Consider the following 7,749-nt stretch of genomic DNA (forward strand, 5'->3'; position numbering starts at 1 on the left):
AACGTATCAGTGATACAGTCATTAATAGGTTATCATGTTCGTGTGAACATAGTAGATCAGATTGGCTCTTCCTAACAAGTGCAGACAAGCCCTCAACCAGTGGTTGTGATTCCTCACATCCAAGAAGGATTTGTATTGATGGGCTTTTAACTCAACTTTTTAAAAATGTCTTATTTCTATACAAGAGTCCAGACTCCTTTGTACATTAGAAATTCTAAAAGCTTTACATCTATAACCTTATTTTGAGTTTATTTAAGAAACACACTTTTATTGTTGGTTTTACATAACCCATAAGTATTATTGTGGATTAATCATAAACCTGCTAAGCATCAGTGCCTCTGACTCAGCGGAGATAGTTTCAGTAATCGAGACTTGCTGTCGAGGGTGATCTTTTAACTTTATTAAAATAAACTGATAGCTTTAAAATAAATTGCAAACCCACAGACTCCTAGTTTGGCAATTCAGTTGTGATGATTTGATTACTTGCAAATCTATTTGGCAATAAGAACCATTAAATCACTATTTTAACTCAGCCAGTAGGGAGCTCTAGAGTTTTTATCTATAAGCTTGTATTGTAGAGGTGCCGGTTGTAAAAATATATTAATACCCTTTCTATTTGATTCAGTTGATCACTTGGTGCATTTTTCAATGTTTCAATATAGCAGCAGTAACTAATGGTTTATAGGGCTCCAGCTTTGAAATTATGTTTATATGTCACTGATTCTGAACAGCAAATTATTTTTTATTGGAAACTTAATGCTCTCTGGATTATATCTTATAATTAGGAAAATGTCATTTAAAGTGTCTTGGCTTGAATTGTTGCAAAGTGTTTATTGAATGTTTGTGCTTATAGCTACTGAAGCATGAGAAAACTTTTTTATGGCTCTGTTTAGGACCATATAACAATATATTAACTGGTTTTTATGATGGTGAAATGTTACAAATGTGCAGGAACAATATGAAAACAACGAACAATGAACCCCAGCCTGACCACTTTCCTAAACCCCCCCCCCTGCACGATAAAGGGGTGTGTTCAGTCAGAAAGTAGGGCAAGGTCAGAGGGGCCGTTGTTTGCCCTGAACTGAGAACAGTTTATAGCCAATTTAAAATTCATATCTGGTGTTTACAATCTAGGGGTCAATTTAAGTTTTCAGTAAGGAGCCAAGGGCCTATCTCAGTGAAGTACAGACTACAGTAAAAGATAAGGTGAGGAAATAGAAGAAAGAAAAAAAATCCTCCTCTAAGTGAATTAATGGATTTCACAACATCCCACTTTCTTGGTGAAATCGCGTGTAGTTTAAATGACTTACTTCGGTAAACGCAATCAAGTCCATCCCCATCGCCCTCTCCTCCAGTCACAGGGAGACGCACACTACGTGCGTGAGTGCCCGCGTCAGTGGGGCCGGCCGGTCGTCTTAAAAAGGTTCGCACCTCTGTGCTGCATGCATGAATACCAGCTGCCCTTTCTATGAACCTGAGCTCCAACTTCGCAGTTTTTCAAGACTCGTTGACGGTAAGTGATTGCTGTATTATTTTGAAACATGCACGTTGGCTTTACATGGGCTTTGCATTCCTCCTGTAATATCAACTCTCGTCGCGGTGCCGTAGTTTCACCTATTATACTGTGTGTAGCTGTTTAAGTGCTGGAATAAAATGAGGGAAAGTTAATGTACGACTTCTCGCTAAGATGCATTCATCTCAGTTTTTTTTTATTTTTAATTTTTTTTTATAGCAAAGTATTGCAATTGTGTAACGAGTCTAACCTGCAGTAGAAGTTTTAGTGACAAATCTATTTTTCACTTTGTTGATGCTAAAATAGAGAGAAAAAACTATATAAAAATGAAATTTTTATCCTGGCCTATTATATGCTTGTTTTCCTGGTTTCCTGCTGTATCTCAGTGTCCCTGTCCCCTGTCCCTCAGACTGTTCTGCACTTGTAGACTGCAAGTGCCATGCAGCCATGAGGCAGTGCAGGAGGATTTGAGTCAAAGTTCAGTTTAGCCAGTCCAAGTCCACTGAAAATCTTACTTGAGTACTTATATGCAGATTATTAAGTTAAGAATATTATTAATAATTTAATTCCATTTTGTTTTGCTGTTGCAGAAGAATTTAAAGGTGCGGTATGTTTACACCTGGATTCAGTGGCAAGAATTCCTTTTCAAATTTTATGATACACAATCAAAGCAGTACCTGTATAATGTTATGTAAGGTAGTAGCAGGGCAGTTGTGATGGATTGCATTAAACAGATGGTTATTTAAAAAGAAATCAATCTCTTATTTATTAAGACATATTTGAAGGGTATGTATTTATAATCCTGCAAACGCTTTTGTTTGCAGGATTTTAGTATGAGATGCATTTAAAGCTGTGTCAGGCTTCTGCCAATGCAAACCCTTCTAGGTCCAAAGGAGTGAAGTGTGTGATATCCTGTGCTGTTGTGGTATTTGCAATGCTGCTCTATGATAAGGGTGTAGGCTGGGTGTAGGGGGACGTGATTTTGGCAGCAGTGTTGGTTGTTAGTGTTATATTGGCGTGTGAGTGTTCCAGATGTGTGCTTGTCTTTGATGACTCTTGTATGACTCTGACTTTTGTATGTCCTTTGTGTGCTGGTCAAAGTTGAGTTTATTGTCCAGTCAGTGTGAGATATTTGAAGCTGTCAACCATTTCATCTGTTTCATTAGTGGTGAGGATGGGGGGATGGGGTGCTGGAGTACTGGGTACCTGTTATTGTATATTTTCGACAAAAATCAACATACATGAAAGGCTTGCTATGGCTTTGGAGAGATACTCCACTCAGCTGCAAACAGATTTGTTTTGAGCCTTGACAATCAGTGAAGTAAAGTTTCAAGACAAGCCCTAAACTTTCAAAGTTCCCACAGCTGAAAGGTAATGGGTAGCTGAGAATACAATTAAGGGCAAAGTATGAGGACAAACGTTTTCTTTCAATGTCAAACAACACTTTGGTTCTGTTCTCTTGGAAAACTCGAGTATATGAAGCTTCTTGAGGACTGCAGATTGCTTTTCTGACTAAGACTAATTAATTGTTTTTCTATCCTCCCCCTTATGTCAGAACGCCGCTGAGGAGACAACATGGAAAAGTCAAACAGTTTGAAGCTTAAGAGCGACAAAGGGAAATTGGTGACAGTCAAGAATGTCAATGGTCAAATGGGACTGTGTGTTGAAGACGTTCAAAGTACTGGAGAAGGTACAACTTTTTGCTAATGATCACTACTGTTTCAAAATAACAAATTAACTGCTCGTCAGTGCTTGATAAATAATATATATATGTTTTCTAATTCCTACATTACAGTGTGGAATGATTCAAAATTTGACTTTGATCTAGGTCTGATACAAGCAGAAACAATATTCTTTACAATCATAACTTTATTGATAGACTTTATAAATCCAATAAAATGATTAATTGATTCAGTAAATAAAAAGTCATAGCAATTACACTTCAGGTGCCAATAAAAAATCTTTGATTAGGATTCTTTATAATGAGTGGCTATGTTTTATCTTAATCAGATTTTGAATGATTATGGATTATTGAGGCATTATTATTGAGAATGTATTGACTCACTGGCACACAGTAAGTATGTTGTTTTGCTTGTATTGGTAGAACACAAGGTATACATATGGAGCCGAAGAAACAAAAAGCAGGTGGCTTTCGGCTGGAAGTGTGGAACTGGTGATTACTACTTCCCAAAGGTGGTTAAGGACACCTCTGCTGAAAACAAGATGAAGGACAAGCTGGAGGTAAAATAAACCTTTCACAATATACAGTATATACATATATATATATATGTATATATATTGGAATTAGTGACATGTAAACATAATTTCAAAGCTGGAGCCCTATAAACCATTAATTACTGCTGCTATTTTGAAACATTGAAAAATGCACCAAGTGAAAGTGTATATATATACACTTTCACTTTCTATATATATATATATATATAGGTGAAGTAATAATATTAATATATAGTTATATATATAACACGTTCACTTTCACTATATTTAAATTGACTACAGGTTGCAAGAGGCATCGCACATGAATTTATTATTCATGTAGACAGTGTTACATAACTCACAGTTGCACAATGGATTGGCACGAAACTTCACCTGGTGAAATCATCAGTACAATCGGTATCAGGTTGCATTTCAGCAAGAATCACCCAATTACAGAGCTTTTAAATCCGGTAGCCCCAGTAGTGGTGGACGAAAGCTAGAAATTATGCTGTTTAGAAATCTGATTTTTGCAGCCTGTTGATTAAATTAATTTCCTCTCTTGGACTGTGGGTCAGTGTTGGATTAACCCAGCAATAATGTGCTAGACTAATAGAATATAATGTACACTTTTGTTTTTTAACTCCCTATTTTTCATGAGTGAAAATAAAAGATTCTAAGACTTTCTTTCTATGAAACACCAAAGGACAACGACACACAGATACAGTGACAAGATCCTGAGTGACCACTGTCCTGACCATTCATCTGCTGCCATTGCTTATGTTGCAGCATGATGTACACAAATTCCTGGAAGCCAATGTCACCCACTGAGCAAGTTTGGGATGCTCCGGATCTGCCAAGTACAACAGTATAATTCCAACTCAGTGACTGCCGAGCAACTTAGGCACAGCCACTGAAGATCAATCAATCAAAAACCTGATAAACAAAAATTTAAAAAGTGGCCTTCTATTGTGACCAGTGCAAAGCACACCTGGGTAATAATCATGCTGTGTAATCAGCATCTTGATATGCCACAGCTGTCCAGTGTGGGCGGATCATCTTGAACAAGGATATAGATAAAAGATTTTCAGAGGTTGCCAACCATGGCCTCATTTCTGATGACAGCTGATTTCTACAAGAAGAAGGAACACTACTGACATTAAAATAACCATTTAAATAACAATTCTACAGGGTGTGACCGTTTATTAAAAAAACATAGATTTTGGGGAACAGTATCACCTGACATCAACTAAAAAGTCTGATTATGGCAAATTAAAGAAAAAGTACCTGGAATATATTGTATTATTGTATGAGCTTTTCTGCCTAAAAATGGGCCCAAAAAATTGCTTAACATTTTTGTTTTGTGTGTTTACAGTTGGTGAGGAGTGATGTTCCAGATGCTTTACCTGAAAGTTACTGGTTTGAGATGGTAAACAACAGACGCGGTGCATATTACGGCCTGAAATCTGTTGTCGCATCCGCGGGATACCTCGTCCTTTCAGACGCGAAACAGCACCTCTCCATCAGTAATATGGCTGATGATCCTAAATGTGTTTATGTCAAGCATGAAAGCATAGATTAAAAGGTATGTTTTCATTATTCAGACCAAAATTATTTTGTGTTGTACTTTTTTATGTTCTATATTGCACCTACTTTTGAAGTGTTATGGATCTTTATGTTGTTTGAAGTCCATCTGACACGTGCCACTGAAAAAAAAGGATTCAGAAAGGATGATAAACAAATCTAACTTTTATATGTCCTGAAGCTGTTTCCCCAGCTTTAAAACAAAATATTTACCCGTCAGGGAGGAATTGTAATGAATGTAAGCACTCTATCTATATCGGCAGTAATTGCTCTCTTAACAATCCCCGCAAGTGTGCAGAGGTCTGGAAATATTTTTAAGCAGGATGGTGAGGAATTCCAATCGTAATGTTAGGAGACAGGCTCGAACCCACAAGCATGACAACAAACACAGTCAAGTTCAGGTAACAGTAGTTTTGTTGGTCAGACAAAAAAAAAAAAAAATGACGGGGAAGGAGTCGAACCTGCTAATCGGTCTGTAAATCAAACAATGGTGCAAGGGAAGGAAATCTAAAAAACAATCCAAAGGTTGGGGAAAATGCTGGCAGGAAAACAGGAATTGAATACTGGGAAACACTTGACAATCTAGAAGGAGAGGGAATGCAACTGGATAGGCACAGAAGGCAGAGGAAGGTGCAGGTGAAAGGAATAAGATAAAAAGAGGCTGGATGGAATGACTGGATATGAAATGTCAGGAGAATAAAATGCAGGATTGATAACAGACTATGTACTGACAAGTTTGTTGAATTTTATAGCATGTCTCATACAGGAAAATCTGCAGGGCCTTTGTCACAGCATGAATAAAACAAGTTCTGTGAGTGCTGTTGGTACAGACAAGACATTTGATATTAAGCAGGTTCAGTTGCCCCCACTCATTTCCTATCTGTGTATTCAGAAACTGGCCCTTACCCTCATTCTCTGTGTCATTTGTTTTGCAGGATTCAACTCGTCAATTTCCCTGGATGAACTACTTCCTCTGCGCTCTGCCTGATCTGCAGCTCTGGAACAAAAACACAGTGTACTTATTTAGATAATTTGTTATTCTTGTTTTTTTAAGCATCTTCTTGTGTTCAAGTGTTCTTCTGAAAATATAAGGCTGTACTCTTGCAATTAATCACTGCACTCCATAAAGTTGTAAAATACAATTGAGGCATTGGAGGCTTAGTTATCCCAATTCTTAATCCCTAATATGTGCCAAGCTCGAAAAATAATGGGTGCCAAACTTCCTGTGATGTGATATTGTTGTTTTGTTAAGCGTTCCCTGATGGTAAATTCTGTTTATTTATTTTTTAAATCTATTTTGATCCCCTGTAGCCAATGTATTGCAGCAGTGGGTACTCTTACTGGGGTCTCCATACATTTAGAAACAATACTTCAATGACAACAGATAAATTCTGTTAAACCTGTTGTTCAGCGACGCTCCAGACTTTCTGTCTGAGTTTGTTTGAACCCAACAATAGCACTAAACGTACTTTCTTAGACTCCTCCTTAGTCTTAGTAGACATAATACAACCATTTTTAAAGGCTGAGTTGTCCTCCACATGACTCGTAACTGATCTTTATGTATAAAATTGGGAGTCTCCCTTTAATGTGAAACTGTTCCTCAAATTCTTCTGATGTGTAGTGGGGAAGGGGCATTTTCTTACTCTTCTATTTTTTATTTATGACTATTGTATATCTGTGAATCAGGTTGGTGTTTTTTTATATACCAAATGTTTATTTTGTCCAGAAATTATTCTTTGTCAACTAGAGCTTCACACCAGTCTCTACTAATGCATTAGAATTTGATCAAAACCTACCAGCCTGATTCAGACCTTGACGTCAGTCCTTTTTATGCACATTGCTCATGTCAAAAATGTGGTTGCGCAGTTAAAGCAAGTCCATACTTAACCGGCATTTAAACAACACCTGAAACTGAAAAATCCACTCAAACTGAAGAGAATTATGTTTCCCATAATGTACCCTCTTTGAAGTTTTATCCATGCCATTGGTTGTTGCATACTTTTTCATGTCTTGTCTTGCTGGTGTTGGAAAGGAAAAGCTTTATATATACAGTACAGTATAGTATATATATTATATATATATATATATATATATATACATATATATATGTGTGTATTTTTGTTTTTAATAAATCATTGTATATTTTGAATGGTGTCCCGGGCCCTCATTTATCAATGTTACAGACTGTTCGTTAACCATGCGTGCAATCAATTATAAGTAGAGTGGGGATTCATCAATGTGTACTCACAGTACAGTTGAGAATGTGCATTAATTTATGCACACCTTTGACCATGCGTACGCAAACCACCTTCTGGTAGAGAAGTCGAACTGCTGGTTAAATGCCATCCTCCCAAATAGCAAAAGGATTGACAAACAAATCATAAACTATAAAGAATAAAAGGTAAATCATTAGTTTATTCATGTATTTGTTTTCTAGACAC

The 7,749-nt window shown here is 36.9% G+C and overlaps 1 long non-coding RNA gene across 1 annotated transcript; it reads left to right on the forward strand.

The window, feature by feature from the left end:
• Positions 1-1,344: 1,344 nt before the first annotated feature.
• LOC111227998 lies at positions 1,345-7,371 on the forward strand. The gene is made up of 5 exons (XR_002665362.1): positions 1,345-1,513; positions 3,069-3,203; positions 3,618-3,754; positions 5,100-5,309; positions 6,244-7,371. It is a non-coding gene; the product is annotated as an uncharacterized LOC111227998 (long non-coding RNA).
• Positions 7,372-7,749: the final 378 nt, after the last annotated feature.

Source organism: Seriola dumerili, unplaced genomic scaffold (genome assembly GCF_002260705.1).
Source record: "Seriola dumerili isolate Sdu_G_001 unplaced genomic scaffold, Sdu_1.0 BDQW01000193.1, whole genome shotgun sequence".
Taxonomy (NCBI): Eukaryota; Metazoa; Chordata; class Actinopteri; order Carangiformes; family Carangidae; genus Seriola; species Seriola dumerili.